The sequence below is a fragment of the Lepisosteus platostomus genome, unplaced genomic scaffold (assembly GCF_059453375.1).
Source record: "Lepisosteus platostomus isolate fLepPlt1 unplaced genomic scaffold, fLepPlt1.hap1 Scaffold_59_H1, whole genome shotgun sequence".
NCBI lineage: Eukaryota > Metazoa > Chordata > Actinopteri > Semionotiformes > Lepisosteidae > Lepisosteus > Lepisosteus platostomus.
In genome coordinates, this window is record NW_028291675.1 from 15,610 (window position 1) to 36,203 (window position 20,594).

A 20,594-nucleotide genomic window follows, 5' to 3' on the forward strand; every position below is an offset into this window, starting at 1 on the left:
CATTTCCTGCCTGTCTGTTCCCCTATGGGAGAGCAGGATATAACACATTAACTAGTGCAGTGCGGCCAGGAACTAATTCTTCTTTTAGTTTCTGATTCTCCTGCACTGCCTCTTTTCGCTTTTGTTTATACTCTTTCGTAGCGAGTAAAGTATCTTTTCTTCCGGGTTTTTGTTTTCCCCGTAAACACACTTAAGAAGTCACATCCCAATTTCTTTTTTTTCTCATGTATCTGCCACCACTGGTGCCGGCCGTGCACCAGGGTGGGAGCTACATGCTTGTGCTTTTGCCAATCAATACGCATATGCTTATTTTACAGGCGTCTTCGCCCCAGACTCCCTCTGACAAACTCAGCTTTTCCCATATTTTTCTCCTTCTTTTCCTTCAACTTACACTTTTCCGATATATAAACGGACCCTTCCACCACTTTCTCAAACCATCAGTTAGTACACATGTTCGGTCTCTTTTACTTTTGTCGTGTGTGAGGTAACAGCTCATACAGTAAGGGGATGCTTTCACTTGAAAAACCTGTGCATTCCTGCACTCATTCAGCCAAGGGCGTCTGTTACCTCCAGATCTAAATGCCTCTCAGAGACTTTAGAGAGGACTTACACCACACTGTTCACAGGTAAGGAACGAGACCTCGAAAACCCCCTTTCTTGATCAGTAATTCACCATGCCCAGAATGCCAGCATCGCTGCTTTTGCTCCAGGGTGGACTTACACACTGAGCTCAATCAGGGCGATTCTCGGGTCTCAACGTCCTTTAAATCCTGCTACTTAATGCTTTGCTCTTTTATTATGAGGTGTGTTTATGTTAGTGTCGTGCGTGTGTATATGTATTTCACAAACAAGGAAAACACCAAAAACATACATACATATATATATCTCCTACTTCTGTTTCCTTTAAGACAAAAATCCACGCCATCCAGTTATTTAATCCACGTTATTAAATAACTTAATTTGTACCCTAAAAAAATAGTTGTACTTTGTCAATGGTCAGACAACACTAAATGACACGAACAGTCACTCAGTCTGTTTGATGGGCAGGAGGGCTATCCGTCCAGGAACTGCACATATCAGTGTCGTTATTGAGTGTCAACATTACGATCCTGTTTGCTCAGGTGGACCGATTCCTTGCAGTAGTTTATCATTATACTTAAAATCGTTATATAACTAGGACTAGTTATAGCAGTCTGTGCTTTCTGTTGGTTTTACAACATTTTTTCTTAACGATTCAGAACGTCCATGTAGCTGCAAAAATGAACGCTTATGGTACTTTTCGCTCCAGGCAATACTCTCCACGAGTACTCTCCACTCTCACGAAAAATGTGAAACTGAACTTCATCGCAAATACCAGATTGCTAGTCGATATCTTCTATCATGAAGCACTAATCAATGGCATAGCTGTGAGATTTCATTTGGGTAGCTGCACTGTACAGCTCCGTTTCAACCGAAATATCACCCCCCCTCAGAATTTCAGAAGCCCCCCTACAGATTTTTCCCCGGGCACCGCGCACTGATGGGGGACGGGGTTTCCAGGAAATGGTATCAACTTTTCTCAAGAAAATAAAAATAGAAACTCTATAGGCACTCAAAAATTTTACTGTTTTTTTTTCAGGCAGGTGGCAAGACCCCTCCGCAAAACCCTTGTATGCCAAGCTGTGGGCATTGATTCGTCGAATATACATATATTCACGGCGAAAATACGGCTATACGTATATATACGTCGCCTCGACGTATAATCAACGTCGAATTGCAACCGTAAAATCGACGACATTAATAAATGCATATATAACGTCGAAAACACATCTAACACTAGGAGTATACGGCACTCTGCACAGTGTACGAAGTAAATTATTTTCGCAGTAATTAATTTACACGTGTATAATAAATATAGTAAATATTGTAACGCCCTCGCCTGGTGGTGAGGAGGAAGCGCCCCTAGGCGCTCGTAGTACCGCTGGGCATGCTGGGAGTGGTAGCCGGGAAGAGTCTGAGGGTCAGCACAATGACCAGCAGCTGACCCTACCTGTGTAAATAATGTCCTAGTAATTCTAGTGCCCTGTCTAGTCCTGTAAAAGTAGAGTGTGTTGTTAGGTAATTACTACCCTAAATGTGCGTACGTTTTCGTCAGTCTCCTCATGTGTGTGTGTAGATCCTGTGTTAGGTTTTGGTGTGGTTGTTAAATAAAGTCAGTGCTTTATTTAACAACACTCGATGTATAACTGGAGCCTCACATATGCAAATGGTGAGGCTCCAGTTCGACACCCAGTTCGACACCACTTTACAGTATATGACAAAAGCATGACAGACTGTGCTGGACCGGCAGATAACTTCCGCTTATTTTTACCATATTAAACATTGGAAATCCTCCCACTTGTATTTGTGACACTTGATTTTGGCTCCACCTAAGACACTCTTAAATCTTCAAACACTTTTCTCTTCTCCCGCAACACTCTTGTCTGTCGGCACTATGTGGCAGCGTTGCATGACAACCCCTCTCACCACGGAAAGGAACCTAACAGCTTTGGTAAGAGAGGAGAAAAGGACCTGGCCAGTACGGGGCTCGAACCCGTGACCTTGGCATTATTAGCACCACGCTCGAACCAACTGAGCTAACCGGCCTCACAACAGTGCTCCTCTCTGTGCTGCAAAAAATCGAACTCAGGGAATTTCTTTTGTCCTCCTTTGAATAGAAAGCCGTGTAATTCAGTGTACGGGCTTTCTCGTGCAGTTTCATGGTTCTTGAAACCCAAATCCTACACTGGCCTGAAGTGCCCCCCCATTTCACAGCATTTTTCAGCTGATTTAAAATGTACCTAAAGGAGAAGCATTATTGAAGACCATCAATTACCAAGAGCTTTTGTCAAAGGTTTTGGTGGTCATTTTGAATGACCACAGAGCGCTGTGACCTCGGTTTTACATCTCATCCAAAAGACAGCGCCCTTTTACAACACAGCATCTCCGTCACTATACTGGGGCATTGGGACCCGCACAGACCTCAGGGCGAGCGCCCCACCGCCGGCACCATTAACACCGCTTCCAGCTGGAAGCTTTGTTTTCCCCTGTAGCTCACCCTCATCCGGGTACTGACCTGGCTCACACCTGCTTAGCTTCAGTGGGTTTTTTGAGTTGCGAGTTGCAAGGGGATGCAAGTGATGGAGCCGCTCGCTGCAAAAGCCACTGCATTGGCCGGGAATCGAACCCGAGCCTCCCGCATGGCAGGCGAGAATTCTACCACTGAACCACCAATGCTCAGTGCCTAGGCCTTCAAAAAAGACGCTTTTTTGGTGCTCTGTGCAAAACGCGTCGACATCTGCTTCCAGCTGCAAAATGCCATTCGCGGACGCTGAAGAACTTATTTCCAAGGCAGCGGGTACAAGCGATTGGGCGTTTTAAAACCACCAGGAACAGCAAAGAGGCGCGCTTCTTTGCTTGCGCCGAAACACACCGACTGGAGGCGGATAACGTAGTCGGCAGGATTCGAACATGCGCGGGGAGACCCCAATGGATTTCTAGTCCATCGCCTTAACCACTCGGCCACGACTACAGCAAGCCCCACTGCCGCTGCGTTCTTGCTACAATCTTACCTGGATCGCGAGGCGCCGGCGGAAGCCTATTTCAAAGTCGTTCTCCGTTTCAAAAAAACATTTCCAAAATACAAGCCTTGCAGACAGACACGCCTCAGAGGACTTAAGGGTGGCTTCATGTCGGAATGATAAAGTCTCCCCGTCCGGACATGAAAATGCCACTTTGTTACACACAAAAAAAGAATCAACAACAGAGAAATGCCCACAAGCATTTGAAAAGCCGCACCACGTCGCACTTGAAATAGCTCTTACATTAGTGGTAGACGCAGGAATCGCCTTTTTATTTACGCTCTTACCAACGCGATGGAAAGCAAAACAAAGCAAAGCAGAGCAAAACAAAACGAACAAACGAAAACCCTCACGTCCCGCACTTGCATATAACGCCGTTACGAGCCCAAGCGGTATTGTACGTCATCCTAGCACTGCACCCCGGGGCGTACGGTATATGGGAACGAGCACACGCCACGAATCGTCTCGAATCACTCCCTACAGCTGTAAGGCACCTTGAAGCGTGCACCCCCAACATTCTTCTTTGCGCATCTGTGAAAGGTAAACTCTTGAGCAAACTCAGAACCAGCTCTAAGGAAACTAATCCGATTAGACGTTACTTTGACTCATCTTTTTACGCTCAGTGCTGGATTGCTCAAACTCCAGCTAGGGTTAGGGTTAGCATTCCCACGCTACTTAGACACTTTGTTTACGCTCAGTGCTGGATTTTGGGAACTTCAGGACGAGTGGGAATTTTCTCCTATCTGTCAATTCTGTATTGTTTTGGAGACTCTTGGCTACCTATGTTGTACAGTGCAGCGTGAAGGAAACATTTTCCAAAACTGTCAGCTCAAAAGTTGTAAGAAAACCTCTCCAGCTGCTTTAACTCTTCATTTTCGTCATTTAATGTGACACTCGATGTATAACTGGAGCCTCACATATGCAAATGGTGAGGCTCCAGTTCGACACCCAGTTCGACACCACTTTACAGTATATGACAAAAGCATGGCAGACTGTGCCGGACCGGCAGATAACTTCCGCTTATTTTTACCATATTAAACATTGGAAATCCTCCCACTTGCATTTGTGACACTTGATTTTGGCTCCACCTAAGACACTCTTAAATCTTCAAACACTTTTCTCTTCTCCTGCAATACTCTTGTCTGTCGGCACTATGTGGCAGCGTTGCATGACAACCCCTCTCACCACGGAAAGGAACCTAACAGCTTCGGTAAGAGAGGAGAAAAGGACCTGGCCCGTACGAGGCTCAAACCCATGACCTTGGCGTTATTAGCACCACGCGCTAACCAACTGAGCTAACCAGCCTCATAACAGTGCTCCTCTCTGTGCTGCAAGAAATCGAACTCAGGGAATTTCTTTTGTCCTCCTTTGAATAGAAAGCCGTGTAATTCAGTGTACGGGCTTTCTCGCGCAGTTTCATGGTTCTTGTAACCCAAATCCTACACTGGCCTGAAGTGCCCCCCCATTTCACAGCATTTTTCAGCTGATTTAAAATGTACCTAAAGGAGAAGCATTATTGAAGACCATCAATTACTAAGAGCTTTTGTCAAAGGTTTTGGTGGTCATTTTGAATGACCACAGAGCGCTGTGACCTCGGTTTTACATCTCATCCAAAAGACAGCGCCCTTTTACAACACAGCATCTCCGTCACTATACTGGGGCATTGGGACCCACACAGACCTCGGGGTGAGCGCCCCCCCGCCGGCACCATTAACACCGCTTCCAGCTGGAAGGTTTGTTTTTCCCTGTAGCTCACCCTCATCCGGGTACTAACCTGGCTCACACCTGCTTAGCTTCAGTGGGTTTTCAGTTGCGAGTTGCAAGGGGATGCAAGTGATGGAGACGCTCGCTGCAAAAGCCACTGCATTGGCCGGGAATCGAACCCGAGCCTCCCGCGTGGCAGGCGAGAATTCTACCACTGAACCACCAATGCTCAGTGCCTGGGCCTTCAAAAAAGACGCTTTTTTGGTGCTCTGTGCAAAACGCGTCGACATCTGCTTCCAGCTGCAAAATGCCATTCGCGGACGCTGAAGAACTTATTTCCAAGGCAGCGGGTACAAGCGATTGGGCGTTTTAAAACCACCAGGAACACCAAACAGGCGCGCTTCTTTGCTTGCGCCGAAACACAAAGACAGGAGGTGGACAACGTAGTCGGCAGGATTCGAACCTCTTTCTGTCTATTATATACTAAATATTCTCGTCTGTCTCTTGTTTGTATAGAACTGAATGTCCCTGACAATGTACTGTTAGTTTTAATTGAAGAACGGCATTTGTGTTCAAATATATCAGACAAGTTTACGTAACTGCTCATGCGACACTCAGTTGTAATTAGTCAAGAAATAAAGTCGAACAACAGCTGCGGGTTTGATTCTGAACGTATCAGATTGCAGCACCTTTTACTTCAATTGACAAATGATAGAGATTCGAAGAGAGATCCTTCAGACCAGCAAGCAAACCCACGGCTATTTCGGTTTTATATCTAGGCAACGTTGGTGTCTGCAATAGCATACATGAAAGGGTGATGCAATTTCTGTGGCTACATTTGTTGCACGTCATGCACAGTAAGAGTGTTTCTAACACCAAATAAAAAGTCAACAATTAGCGATCACGCCTTCTCCTCAGTTAACCCACTGAAACCCTTGCTGTTAACAGTTCTTTAATGCGTGCTTTACGAGCACCTACATATTGTGTCGGTTCTTTCAGTTTTATTCTTTACGTTTTCAAAGGCATAAGTAGAACACCAGAGGTGCAAACGCAAGATGTGTGGTTATCTGAAGAACTCATTTCCATGGCAGCGGGGCCAAGCAATTCAGCGTTTTTATAGTACCAGGAAAGGAGAAGCAGCACTTCGCCTTTGCCGCGCAGGCACAAGGAGACGTGCGGCAGATGCCGTAGTCGGCAGGATTCGAACCTGCGCAGGGAGTCCCCAATGGATTTCGAGTCCATCGCCTTAACCACTCGGCCACGACTACAGCGAGTTCGCCATCGCCGCATTCCTCCTTTAATCTAACACGGCGTGCGACGTGGCTGCGGAAACCTTTTCAAAGTCGCTCTCCGTTAAAAAAAATAAATACCTTTGACAAAATACGTGCCGGCAGACAGACACGCCTCAGAGGGTTTAAGGCTGGCTTCACGTTCAAATGATAAAGTCTCCCCGTCCGGATGTCAAAATGCAGCTGAAAAGTATTGCATGTTCATGTGTATTGCATGTGAAAGTATTGCATAATTGTGTCTGAAAATGAGCAATGGGCACCTGAGAGACTCATTTGCCTGTTTCACAAATGATCATATTTGACTAGAGATTCTGTTTGGGATTCAGTTGTGCATTCTGACAGCAATCCCTTTCAAAAAATGATACATTCTGGATGAGGTCACAGGTGCAGGAACACTGTATTTAGGATGTGTTTGCACTTATTCTGTGTCTCTAGCTTCAACACAGTGATATATATATATATATATGCTCAGTGATTTTTTGGTACATGCCCAGGGCAATAATCATTATGAGGATTTATTTCCAGATGTGCTAGGGGTAGTGTTGTGAAATACTTCAACACACTGGATTGCAGGTTTAGACCCCCTGCACTCTTACTCCTTAAAAACCTGAAGCGTCTGGCGTCTCGCCGACGTCGAAAACCCCCCTCAGGCTGTACTCATACTCGGCTAACTGCTGTGGAACCCTGCGTGAGCAGCCGCTGCGCCACGGTGACGGCTGGCGACCCACGGATGCCCCACTATCGGCCGGCTCCAGCCCCGGCTGGTCCTCTAGAGCCTCCCCACACGGCTCCTCCTCCCGGGTCGGTAGGGGGCCAGGCGGTCTCGGTGCAGGACCACCACTCTCCCCCGTGTTTGCAACCGGACATGGTAGCAGACCTCGCCCACCACCCAGAGTACCTCAGCGGGCCCCTCCCATGATGGCGCCAGCTTAGGGCTGAGGCATTTGCGGCGGCACGGGTTGTACACCCAAACCGAGTCCCCGGGCTGGAAGGCAGGCCCCCTGCAGCGCAGGTCGTAGTGCCGCTTCTACCGGACCCCCGCCTGTGTCAAGTGGGTCCGTGCAAAGCTGTGCACCTGCTGCATCCGCTGCCGCAGGTCCCACTCGTAGTCCGGTCCAGCCAGCGGTGCCGACCCGTCTCCGGGCAGCGGGCCGGAGACCAGGTCCACCGGGGTTCACATTTCCCGGCCCAGCATGAGCGAGGCCGGGGTGCACCCGGTGGATTCCTGGACCGCGGTCCGATACGCCCAGAGCGCAAAGGGGAGGTGGCGGTCCCAGTCCCGTTGGTGCCGGGACACCAGGGTGGCCAGCTGGGTGGTGAGGGTACGATTAAACCGCTCCACCAACCCGTTGCTCTGGGGATGCAGCGGTGTGGTCCGCGTCTTGTGATCCCCAGGCGCTGGCACACTCTGGCGAAGACCTGGGACTCGACGTTACGCCCCTGGTCACTATGTAACTCCTCCGGCACCCCCAGCCTGGCAAACATCCCCTCCAGCAGTGCATCGGCCACCATGGGGGCACTCTAGTCCGGTAGGGCGAAGGCCTCCAGCCACTTCATAAAATAATCCATGGCCACCAAGACGTAGAGGTTCCCGGCCTCGGTGCGCGGAAACGGGCCCAAAACGTCCACCCACACCCGCTCCATAGGAGCCCCCGCCTGGTGTTGTTGGAGGGGGGCCCGAGACCGCTCGGGGGGACCCTTCTGCGCCACGCACACTGCACACGTTCGGCAGTACCGCTCCACGTCCCGGTGGCAAAGACCCCAATAAAAATGGCCTCGGAGGCGCTGCAGGGTATTTTTACCGCCGAAGTGCCCCACGCCCGGCTGGCCATGCACTGCTCGGAGCACCGCCCCGCGGAGCGACCAAGGCAACATCAGCTGCCACCGTACCTCGCCACTGGAGGGTACCCGCCACCCCCGGCACAGCACCCCGTCCTTTACCTCCAAGGCCTCCCACAGGATGCACAGGGCCTTGACAGACTTTGGGTGTGGGGCGAGCTTCTCTCGCTTAGGCCGCACTCCGGCTACCACTCCCAGCATGCCCAGCGGTACTACGAGTGCCTGGGGGCGCTTCCTCCTCACCACCAGGCGAGGGCGTTACAATACATAGAATATGCATGTAAAACGAACAGATCTTATCGAGAGGGTTATCAGAATACAAAAGGTATATATTCAGTCAGTTACAAAGTGTTACACATATCAAGAGGACATACGTTCAGTATATCATTCATTTAGACCATTTCATAAATGAACCTGGTTATAACTTCTACATTAGATACTGAAAACAAGTACATAACTCTTAGGAATTAAATTGATATCAACTGGTTGGGATAACAATTGAATTCTCGAGCAGTAATGCAGTGAAGTTGAATACTCATCCAATCTCTGGGGATTCAGATCTCCTGCGGGCACAAAGAAACAGTTGCAGGCTTGTTGTTGTCCAATCCACGCTCTCTGTCTAGGTGCCAGGCTGTGCTGTGCGGGTTGCGACGGTGCGCTGCTGATGCTCACTGACCGGCTAGTTAGTGTTGGCTTTAACTAGCAAAGTTTGTGCACAGGAGAAAAGATGACTGTGGGTCCCAGCAAGTCAAGAAGAAGACCGGTTCGTTCCTGATGAAGAGCTAGTTCTGAATAGTGATTCAACTGTCCACAGTTCCGACCTGTTCTCGAGGCCTGCTGCTGGTGCTAACCTCGGGTGGATCCTCTGGTTATTCTCTGGCAACCTCCGCTCTAGACCCTTAGAACAAAGGAAAGTTCTGGCACTCGGACACACTGGCCGTTCCGTGGTTGTCCGGGCTGAGTCTCAGGATGGTCAGGAGGCGCGCTGTGAGAATGTCCTGCCCTTGAGAGCCTTCTGCTCCTGGGCTGTCCTGCCCTGGAATTCTCCTTTGAATTCCCTTTAGAAAACTCCACAGAATTCTCTACTGAATTCCCACTGAATCTCTCAGGCTCTCTGTGTTGCCTGTTTTTACCTGGAGGAACTTCAGCTCGTTGATTGGCTGAAAGTTCCATGGGCATCAGAGTCCCACGTGGGTTACTCGGCCCTACCAGTCCCTGATTGGTTGATCAAGGTGAGATATGAGTCACTTACTCCTGACACTTAGGAATGCAGTCCAGATGTCCATCTGGCACTCCCTAGACAGATAGGCACCAATGGATGACCATTGATCATGATAGCCAGGCTTAGCTAAGTGCATCCCCCTTTGGGAGCTGTCCCTTATCAAGGGAAACCTTAAATCAGCCTGCATGAATAGTTTCTCTGTGGCTGCACCACAGAGATGAACAGAGAGATAAGGCCTAATTTGGGAAAGCTCAGAAACACTTAATTCTTTCTTATTAATAAGCATCGCCGCTACACCGCCCAAAGCACTTCTAAAACAGGAGATTCGCGTTTGGGAATGCGCCCTGCCCTACAAATAAAACAGGTCTACGGGTCTGAAACCTGCTCCACGGAAAACAGCTCTGTTGCACTTTTGATCAAAGGGAGATTCGCTGTTCTTACTTTTTGATGACATAACACCCAAAGGGGCTTCTTTGGAGCTGGATTCCAACCAGCATCCTTAAGTTTCTTGGCAGTATCCTTTACAGTCCTCTGTTCGGTCGACAAGGGACTGAAGGGGGCAGCTTTCCTCACACATACAGTGCAATGTACTGTAGTGTTCCCGTTCATCGAATTCGCAGTTCTGCATCAGACCTCTAACTCGTTTCCTTAGCTTGGATTTAAGCCACGAAGCAGGCTTCTACTGTATAAACGTCTAGGGGAATCACAAACTATTTGAGAGGCCATCATCCCAGGGGGAACTGACAAAGTCTATCCCTAAACACCTAGCGCAGTCTCTCGAGAGACTGTCAAAAATCGCTTTCTCCGTTTGCGTTGCAAGTAAGTGAAAACGCGGTCTCAACCCAGAGCCACTTGGCAGCAGCGGCACGTAAATACTGTCACTGCTCGATACCAACGTTAGCCTATTATACCATGTTCAGCCACCGCTAGAAAATGTACGGCTCTAGAACCGGAGCAAACAACAGGATGGCCAACGTCAAACATGGAGAGCGACAAGAAAGGGATTTGAACCAATGCGTGCAGAGCACAATGGATCAGCAGTCCATCTCCTTAACCACTCGGCCACCTCGTCGAGGAAGCTAGGCTGTCCGGACATGGCTTGGTGCACTCCAGATGATCTTTTTCTTTTTTTCCCCTCGTACTCGAGGGTCATTTTCCTGTTCCACATGCGATTTCAACATTTTCCTTGGGAGATGTCAAGCCAGCAAGCCACTGCTGTGGTTCAGTGGCCAGTGTGCAGTTCAGTGGCCCTGTTGTACACAGAAAGCACATTGAGCTCCTTGGACATGAAAAGTTCCAGATAAAAGCCATTTGTCATCCTTTCTCTTGGTGTCGATGTTGCTATTGTATGTAAAGGTGGCAACTTGCTCCGCGAGCAGGCGGAGCACACACCGAATGCAGATGTGTCTGAGTGGTGTGTCCAAGTGGCTGCAAAAGGACAGTGCTCCCGGGGTGCCGTGGCTTAGTTGGTTAAAGCACTTGTCTAGTAAACAGGAGACCCTGGGTCTGAATCCCAGTGGTGCCTTTTTTGTTCCGTCTTCTCGAACAGAACGGGTCATTATGGACAACCGCCTACGGCTAGACTTAATTAAATGCAAGTATTCATTTCCTGTCTTTAACGCGACTTTTTTTTCATAAAATGGATGCAACTTGCAAAACATGAAATACAAACCTTGCTAATCAGCGCTAGCGGCTGGCAAAAAAAAAAGAAGTCAGCAATGTTTTTTTTTCTTTAACCTTAACCCTGCTAATGGAGAAGAGTTAAACTGCCGAGTCTAGGCAGCTTAAACGGTGCGCACGTCGGGTACTTTGCTGAAAGGTTGGTAAATCACGCTCAACCCAGTCCTTTATCTTTTAAAGAGGATACAAAATTGAACCTAGTCACCACATCACATACATCCTGTTCAATGATAAAAAGGTAACATCTATCCTCGCTCCAGAGTAAATCTCACGTTGAGGGCATATTTTTTTTCACTTAAACCGTGAGTCGGGCTCGGCTGCACAGAGGACAGAGCAGAGCAATGAGGTCACGGGGACAGGGGAGTCACACGCTGGCGGTTTGAATACGCGGAAGATCACTGAGGGATCCACAGTATATGGACCCTCTGTGCGCCATCAGTCCGCACTTCGGACTCTGAATCCTTTCCCCGGAGTAAATCTGTTACATTGAAAGAATGCTTCTCGCAGGTTAAAAGAGGGACCCTTGTTAATTGGAGAAATCAATGATTTCGAATGAATTCTGTATGCTTTAAAAGACAGCTATACACAGAAAACATGCAGGACACTGGTCATGATGTTTCCCGAGCCGAAAATTGCAATCCTTACCTTTTAAACCTAGGAAACAGTTTGGTTTTATTTGCAATTTCAGCAGCAAGTAAAGAAAAAGATCTGGATATCTGAAAGTTTTTCACAGGTGACACATTAAAATACTTTAAATGTGCAACTTTGAATGTTTCTGGCTGATTTGGAGTCATCTGGGTTACATTTTGGGCACTGTATTTGTAGGCAAGGTTGTGGAGGTGTGGTTCGTAAGGGCCCGAACTAGGGTTAGGGTTAGTGTTGGACAACACCTGGATTTTTTCTAATGCCTTTACTGTGCTCTAGGATGCATTTGAAATGTAGGAAATGTGTTGGTTTGTTGTTTCCTCGATTACGAATTTTTACCAATTTTGCAGTTTTTTCTATTCCATATACTGTACATATCAAATTGATGGTCAAGTTTGGAGATTGTGATAATACACTTTCTAAATGCTAAACTCTCTTAATTATTGCATGTCAAAAGCAAATTAAAAGGATAGTTTTAGCCAGACATTGGTGGTAATTGCAATCCTTAACTTTTAAACTTAGGAAACAGTTTGGTTTTATGTGCAATTTCAGCAGCAAGTAAAGAAAAATATCTGGATATCTAAAAGTTTTTCACTGTTTTGACATGTCTGCACTGGTACAGAACCGAGCAATCAGAAAACGTGTGAAACTGTCTTTAGACTCAGCATATAGTACCGAGGCCCCCCATGACCAAATAAAGGCTAACCTCGATAATCAGCCTAAAGAACGCAGACTACAGCAAAACGACTGACTTTGAAAAGGGAATGAACGTCCGGAAGGAGTAGTGGAACCAGCTTGAGATGCTTCTCCGGACCCCTAACTAAAAGCCAGCGAGAACCAGCAGCGGCGTCCACTCCTGTCGAACCGGGATCCTTCCGCAGCCACGCAGCTCGTGGTGTCCTAACCCTCCCATATCTGATTTTGGACCAAGCACATCAGGGGAGAGCGCGAACGCAGTTCCCCACTACCAGAAAGTATGCAGTCGAGATTCCCACATTTGGGGAATTCGCAGGGGTCAGCACAGCCGGAGTGCAATGGCCGGGCCTCGCCCTGGGTGAACCTCCTTCTTGATCAAGGTATCTCCCCTGCCAGGTAAGTATGAGTTGTACAGGCCCCTGCAAGCGGCCTGCACCCACAGCACAAATCGCGCAGCCTAGGCCACCTCCTCGCCCCGCACGCCACCGCCTCCTGCTGGGCCCACTCTTTCGCACACTCACACGCCACACTAACACTCAAAAGTGTGGGCAAAACGAGAAAACGAGCGCGCCATTTCCTACACATCTGCAGTCGCCGTTGCGCATTCGCAGCATGTCCCGGGATGCAATTCGGCCTCATTTGCATAACTCCAGACCGGCAGATCGCAAAGCAAGCTCGCGACGTGCGCCTGCCACACACCGAACAAACCTTTTCAGCAATTTCCAAAAAACGGGCCTGCTCGCCTGCCCACAAGGCTCCGTCTCTTACCTGCTCTCCAGAGCCTGCTGCCTTCTGTGCTTTTCTCTCGGCACCGCTGCAGCGCACACAACTCCTGCAGCGGGAGGGGGGGAGAAAGTTCCTGCGCTCCGCCGCAGGGAAGGCTCGCTCCGTGCGCACACGTCCTTTCGATGCCAGTCCAACAAGTGCTCCACATTAGCTGCGTCGGGGCTCCGGCGTGTCGCACCTCACCTCACCTCACCTCGCACTGCCCCCTCCTTGAATGTCTGCCGCTGGGCATGCCCCGCTCTCCTCCGCCTTATCTTAATGCGTGTGAGCACCGACAATGGCCACAATGCCGGGGAATGGCACCTGTAAAGTGTTAATTGGGGCACAGGAACAGCCCGTCTCGTCTCGGGGGGGCCGGCTTCAGAGACAATACAGCAAACACAGTGGGGCGCGGGAAGAAGACGACACCACACATGCGGGTACATTCAGCTCCGGCGGGAACGAGACATTTGTCGGTCTTTTCAAGTGCCGAGAGCCAAGCAATCCTTCACTTGTATCGTTTCTCCCCGGTGACTAGATCTGGCCCTGCGACTCTCGACTTGGCTCAACCCGGGGCAGCCCAGCAGGTGTGAGCCTGGCCGGCACCCGGATGGGAGATTCCCCCCCAGAAAAGCTCCGGTTGCTGCTGCTCCTGCAAGAGATGTGACTGGGACCAGCAGGGAGCGCTCACCCTGCGAGCTGTGTGGCTCTCTTACGCCCCAGCCTCCTGATGGCGACACTCTGCTGCACAAACAGGCGCCGTCCTTCGGGGGAGGCGTCAAACCGAGGTCCCGACCCTCCTTGGCCATTAGGAAACCCCAGGGCGTCTCTCAAAAAGAGACGCCGGGGGTGTCCCTCTGGTGTTAGTGCTCTCCTTTACCCATCAGTCGGGGTCTCCTCCTAATCCCCGTCTCACCTGTAACAATCAATGACGAGGCCCCCCTGTCCGTGAGATTTAGTACTCGCGCAAGAGACCGGGGGCAGAGCGCAAACGCAGTCCCCCGCCCCCCACAAATTGCGCGCTCCGGGTTCCCTCTCGGGGCCCTGCAACACAGCGGAAGGGCAGCGAGAAGGAGCCTCTTGCTCTGACGCCGCAAGGCCACAAGGGGGCGGAGGCGCCGCGCGCCCGGCCGACGTGTTGGACCGGTGCGCTTTACGTGCTGAAATAAACACGTGACAGCCCCGAAATGTTTCCAGAGTGCTGTGCACTGGAGGTTTTTGTCTGGTGAAGACTTGCCTGGTGCTCCTCCGTGCAGATTGTTTGTCCTCCTCCAGTGCGGGACGAGCCAACACAAGGGAGCGCATTCGCCAACATCCAGGCACGCAATGCGATTTGGAAAGCAGCTCCTTCAGCTCCGGCGGGAACGAGACATTTGTCGGTCTTTTCAAGTGCCGAGAGCCGAGCAATCCTTCACTTGTATCGTTTCTCCCCGGTGACTAGATCTGGCCCTGCGACTCTCGACTGGGCTCACCCCCGGGGCAGCCCAGCAGGTGTGAGCCTGGCCGGCACCCGGATGGGAGATTCCACCCCGGAAAAGCTCCGGTTGCTGCTGCTCCTGCAAGAGGTGTGCCTGGGACCAGTAGGGAGCACTCACCCTGCGGGCTGTGTGGCTCTTTTACGCCCCAGCCTCCTGATGGCGACACTCTGCTGCACAAACAGAGGTCAAACCGAGGTCCCGACCCTCCTTGGCCATTAGGAAACCCCAGGGCGTCTCTCAAAAAGAGACGCCGGGGGTGTCCCTCTGGTGTTAGTGCTCCCCTTTACCCATCAGTCGGGGTCTCCTCCTAATCCCCGTCTCACCTGTAACAATCAATGACGAGGCCCCCCTGTCCGTGAGATTTAGTACTCGCGCAAGAGACCGGGGGCAGAGCGCGAACGCGGTCCCCTGCCCCCCACAAAGTGCGCGCTCCGGGTCCTGCAACACAGCGGAAGGGCAGCGAGAAGGAGCCTCTTGCTCTGACGCCGCAAGGCCACAAGGGGGCGGAGGCGCCGCGCGCCCGGCCGACGTGTTGGACCGGTGCGCTTTACGTGCTGAAATAAACATGCGAAAGCCCCGAAATGTTTCCAGAGTGCTGTGCACTGGAGGTTTTTGTCTGGTGAAGACTTGCCTGGTGCTCCTCCGTGCAGATTGTTTGTCCTCCTCCAGTGCGGGACGAGCCAACACAAGGGAGCGCATTCGCCAACATCCAGGCACGCAATGCGATTTGGAAAGCAGCTCCTTTCCAAAGAGTTGCACACGAACGATCCTTCAGTCCCGCTCGGGGGGCACGGAACCCCCGCCACACACAGCTTCAAGTAGCGAGTCAGGCGCCGGGGCTTTCGCTTATGGCCACACCACCCTGAACACGCCCGATCTCGTCTGATCTCGGAAGCTAAGCAGCGTTGGGCCTGGTTAGTACTTGGATGGGAGACTGCCTGGGAATACCAGGTGCTGTAAGCTTTTGCTCTCCCGGCCAGCAGGGGTCGCCGTTGGTGCCGTAGGCTTTGGGAGGAAAACCTGCAGGATGGAAAGGTGATCTATAGCCTCATCTCTAAAGATGTTTTGTTGCTGTGGCATGTGTGTGACCCATATTCAAAGAAAAAAAACCCGTCTGTAAAACGAATATCGAAGCTGCCTCTAAATCGATTTCGATTTTTCGATTTTTAAGAACTTTATTTTCTTTTCACAATAAAATACAGGACATCACAAATCAGAAAGCTTTACATTAATATACATACTTAAAACAGTATATATGATCACATCTCATTACATTTTGACACGGTAACAGTTACATAGTAACAATTTATTTTTTTCTGGTGCAAATCACATTCTTTACTTAAACATGATAATGTTTTTCACAGTCTCTTGAGATATTGACCTATGCTCTCTATTTCCCACAGATTTTCTGCTTCCTCCCTCCCTTCTCTCCACAGATCTCTGAGGTAATAGTTCTCTCGGGTGATGAACAGGGCCAGGCTACCTGCTGCCTTGACTGGGACCTCGATGCCTTTGAACAGCCCCATGTTCCTCACTCTCCACAGGGCGTCTTTCCCACTGTTCACCACGGCCCAGATCCTGTCAAACACGTCAGGAGGAAGTTTGACAGGAGAGATGCCGTATATGACGAAAGCAGCGGTCAGGGTAAATTGGGGCGAGAGAGCCTGCAACCAATCTTCAAACTGTGCCCAGAAGGCCTTAGCAAAAAAACAGGACCACAGGAGATGGGTCACAGTCTCCTCCTCGCCGCAGCCCACCCTAACGCAGCGAGGCCCCTACGGTACAAGAAAGTTCGTACAGGTAAGCACTGGTGGACGACACTCCAGGCTAAATCTCTGTGAATGTTGCACAGAAACTTAGAGGATGTGTGTTTCCACACCTTCCTTGTTTGGGCTGATGTTAAAATGCCCACAGGGGTCTGCCTATTATTCTGGGGTGCAACGAAATCTTCCAGTTTTTGGACCCTGACATCTCGGAAGGGAATATGGCCAATTGGGTGAGATCTTAGAAAACTTTTAACTGTCCCATAAATTGCAGGGCATGTGTCAGAGAGTGGGACGTCCAGCTTGGGTCTGACACCCCACACTCTGAACACCTCCCTACCTACCCAGAGCCTGGAAAAATAAGTCCAGGTACGCGCTGCAGGTGCTGTTGCAAAGCCTCTCAGCACAGAGGCCAGGAAAATGCACAGCAGCTTCGTAGCAATATCTGGGACAGACTTCCCCCCTGAGGGTAGCGGCCTGTACATTATTTCCCTTCTGAGTCTTTCCTGCTTCCCACCCCATAGAAATTGAAACATCAATCTCCTCAGCACCGCCGCAACACGGTGTGGGATTGGGAAGGTAGAAGCCAGAAAATTCAAGACAGACAAGAGCTCGGCTTTGATGACCAGCACCTTTCCTGTCATGGTGAGGTCTCGGTCCTTCCATTGCATCAGTTTTTTGTTTAAGATTGGCAATTTGTTCTGCCAATTTACTGTTCCCATCTCTTCTCCAAAATACACCCCCAGGACCTTAATTCTCTTCTCTTGCAGCCTGAGATCATGTCCTTCTATTGGCTCCCTCCAGTTCTGATAAAAAATCTCACTCTTAGATTTGTTAATTTTTGCGGAGGAAGCCAAAGAGAAACGATCACAGCACTGCAGAGCTCTGCTAATTGAGGCATTGTCAGAGAGGAGCAGGGTGACGTCATCCATGTATAGAGATGTCTTTACCTCTCCTCCCCCACTTCCAGGCACTGGTATCCCATTAATGGCCTGATCCTGGCGCAAGGCACAGGCTAAGGGCTCCATAGCCAAAACGAATAACAAGGGGGCTAATGGGCAGCCCTGCCTCACCCCTGAACAGACTTCAAAGGGGCGTGATCTATTGCCATTAACCATTACTCTGCTGTTGCTACCTGTGTACAGCAGGTTAATCCACTTTCTCATGATGGGGCCAAACTTCATGTGCTCAAGTACCGATGTTAAGTACTGCCGGTTTAGGTGGTCAAAGGCCTTTTCTAGGTCTACACCTAAAATGCACAGAGGGAGGGAGCGATCCTCTGAGTACAGACAGACATCCCTCAACAAGGCCAGGTTGTAGCTCATCAGGCGTCCTGCTATCCCACAAGTCCGTTCTTTCCCTACCAGTGAGGCCACTACATTTTGTAGGCGCAGGATCTTAGCGTCCACGCCTAAGAGGCTGAGGGGTCTCCAGTTCTTTATGTCATTCTTTGCTCCTTTCTTAAACAAGAGAGAGATAGTGCCTTCTCTTAAGGAGTCAGGCAGCAATTCTGTCTTATAGCTTTCCTCGAATAGGAGCAGTAGCGGATCCTGAAGCAGATCCCAAAAGGTGCAATAAAATTCTTTAGGCAGCCCGTCAGCACCCAAAGTTTTCCCCTTCTGTAAGCTCTCCATAGCCTATCTCAGCTCTTCTACTGTCAAATCCCTCTCAAGTACTTCCCTATCTTCTTCACTCAAAACGTTTTCTAGCTTTGAGGTAAAAAAATGAATTTCTTCATCCTTTACCTCTGTAGAGCTGTACAGTCTTGAGTAGAAGGCCTCGCTGCAGGAGAGGATAGCACTCGGCTCTGTTCTCTCTCGTCCCTCCTCAACAACACTTTCCATGACAGACTTGGAGCCTACCACTTTCCTGAAAAAGAGGCGAGTACACTTCTCATTTTCTTCCAAGAACTGCACTCTGCTTCTTAACAGCACTCCTCGACTACTTTCTTCGGCTATGCTCCGGATGTCCTTTTTTAAAAGGGTGATATCCTCGAGCACATCGAAGCCACTGTGCAGCATTGTGTAGAGACGCTGCAGCTGCCTCTGTTTCCTGGCTAGCACTCCTCTCCGTCTGGCAGCAGCCTTCCTTCTCTCAGCCATGAAAAAGGCCTTTGTCCTCATCTTCACCTCCTCCCACCACTCTCCTACTGACCCGTACAGACACTGCAAGGACAGCCACTGTGATAGTTTCTCCTTGTAGCGGGATACTACCCCCTCGTTCTCTAGCAGCTTTGTGTTGAGTTTCCAGAGGCCTGGGCCAAAGACAGTCCCGCCCTGGAGTTCCACTCTACACCCTAAAGCCTGATGATCTGAGAAGAAGACAGGCTGAAGAGTGACCCCAACAACTTTCACTCTCTCTGAGACAAAGCAATAGTCAATTCTGGAGCTGCTATTCCTCCCTGACCATGTATATCCTGCTGTTGTGGGATATATACATCTATATGTGTCTGAGAGTTTAAAGTCTTGAACTAAGTTTTGCAGGGCCAGTGAGCTGGAATCCAATTTTATCGGAGAGCTAGACTGCCTGTCTGTGTGCTCTAAGATACAATTAAAATCCCCTCCCACTGTCACGTCTGTGCTACTTAACAATAGGGGAGAGAGTGCCTTGAGTAGCTCCACCCTTCCTCCCACGTCAGTAGGACAATACACATTGATTAGCCGCAGGTTAACGGTCCCCCATTCCACATCCACACACAGCAACCTGCCATCTATGACCCTCTGAATACTTTTCAATTTGAAAGCCCATCCTTTGAAAAGAATGGCCACGCCAGAGGCTCTGTTGTTATTGTCCCCTGACCAAACAGAAGGCCCTTTATCCCACCTATCTTCAAAGCTTTTATACCTCTCTTGATAGGCTAAAGCACACTCCTGCAACATCAACACATCTCCCTCTCTCTGCTGGAGGTAATCAAAGACACACTGGCATTTAACTCTGTCATTGATACCTCTGGTGTTAAGAGAAATTATGTTTAGAGCCATATTACATAAGAAAGTGGAACCAGTCTTTACAAAACACATTTCTCTTCGGTCTCACCTGTTACCTTCTTCTTTTTCTTTTTCTTCTTACCAATTTCCTGCCAGCCATCCTCTGAATGAGCCTTCATCAGGGTGGCAGCAGTAAAAGCGTTCACGGAGTCCATTTCAAGGAAGGGGGTAGAAGGAGGGGTGGAGGGGTTCCAGCTGTCCCCATCGCCATGCTCTCCTTCCTCCTCGCTCGGGGAGAAAACAGAGTCATTTTTCCTTTTCCTCAAGTCCAGCTCCTGGGAGCACTGAGGGGAAAGGGGTGCAGCCGATGCACCAGTCTCCTCTTCCCCCTCACCCACCAGCTGTTGCAGATCCTCCGTGACGGACTGGATGGAGGAGAGGAGGGCATCTGTAGCACTTGCAGAGTCTGAGAAAAGCAGCTCCGCTGAATCCTGGGTATCGTCGCTGGACCCGCTCCACCGGTGGGGGCCCCACAATGGCCCTCGTTCTGAGGAGCAGGAGTGGGGGAGGGGTCCTCGCTGTTCTCTGGGGTTTTCAAACCCTCGTGCTTGTCTGGTGCAGTCTGCGGTTGTGGGAGCGTAGTGGATTTCTCTTCCACCGGCCCTGGAGCCACAGCAGGACTGATCCTGGCTGGAGGCTGAGACTCTTTGTTCAACAAGGGTTCTTTGTTTGACTTGTTGTTTGCTTTGGCTTTTCGGGCCGGTTTGGCTGAAACAAGCACTGCCTCATCCTTTCTCATTTTGAGTTTATTGGCGTAGGCGTGAGGGCAGTTCTTAAAAACGTGTCCTTCCGAGCCACATAAATTGCACTTTGGCAGCATTGAACAGTCAGAGGCTAAATATCCCTGTTTGCCACAGGTCTTGCAGCATTTCACAGTGTAGGATGATGCCAGGTGTCCCACAGCACCACAGCGCCGACACACCTTTG

At 49.9% G+C, this 20,594-nt stretch overlaps 7 non-coding genes across 7 annotated transcripts; 1 reads left to right on the top strand and 6 right to left on the bottom strand.

Annotated features, from left to right (window-relative positions):
• Positions 1 to 2,551: 2,551 nt before the first annotated feature.
• On the bottom strand, positions 2,552 to 2,625 carry trnai-aau (transfer RNA isoleucine (anticodon AAU)). The gene has a single exon. It is a non-coding gene; the product is annotated as a tRNA-Ile (tRNA).
• Positions 2,626 to 3,184: 559 nt separating this feature from the next.
• On the bottom strand, positions 3,185 to 3,255 carry trnag-gcc (transfer RNA glycine (anticodon GCC)). The gene has a single exon. It is a non-coding gene; the product is annotated as a tRNA-Gly (tRNA).
• A 213-nt stretch (positions 3,256 to 3,468) lies between these two features.
• trnas-aga (transfer RNA serine (anticodon AGA)) lies at positions 3,469 to 3,550 on the bottom strand. Its single transcript has one exon. It is a non-coding gene; the product is annotated as a tRNA-Ser (tRNA).
• Positions 3,551 to 5,461: 1,911 nt separating this feature from the next.
• Positions 5,462 to 5,532, bottom strand: trnag-gcc (transfer RNA glycine (anticodon GCC)). Its single transcript has one exon. It is a non-coding gene; the product is annotated as a tRNA-Gly (tRNA).
• Positions 5,533 to 6,489: 957 nt separating this feature from the next.
• Positions 6,490 to 6,571, bottom strand: trnas-cga (transfer RNA serine (anticodon CGA)). The gene has a single exon. It is a non-coding gene; the product is annotated as a tRNA-Ser (tRNA).
• Positions 6,572 to 12,914: 6,343 nt separating this feature from the next.
• On the bottom strand, positions 12,915 to 13,078 carry LOC148632724 (U1 spliceosomal RNA). The gene has a single exon (XR_015934189.1). It is a non-coding gene; the product is annotated as a U1 spliceosomal RNA (small nuclear RNA).
• A 2,683-nt stretch (positions 13,079 to 15,761) lies between these two features.
• On the top strand, positions 15,762 to 15,880 carry LOC148632725 (5S ribosomal RNA). The gene has a single exon (XR_015934199.1). It is a non-coding gene; the product is annotated as a 5S ribosomal RNA (ribosomal RNA).
• Positions 15,881 to 20,594: the final 4,714 nt, after the last annotated feature.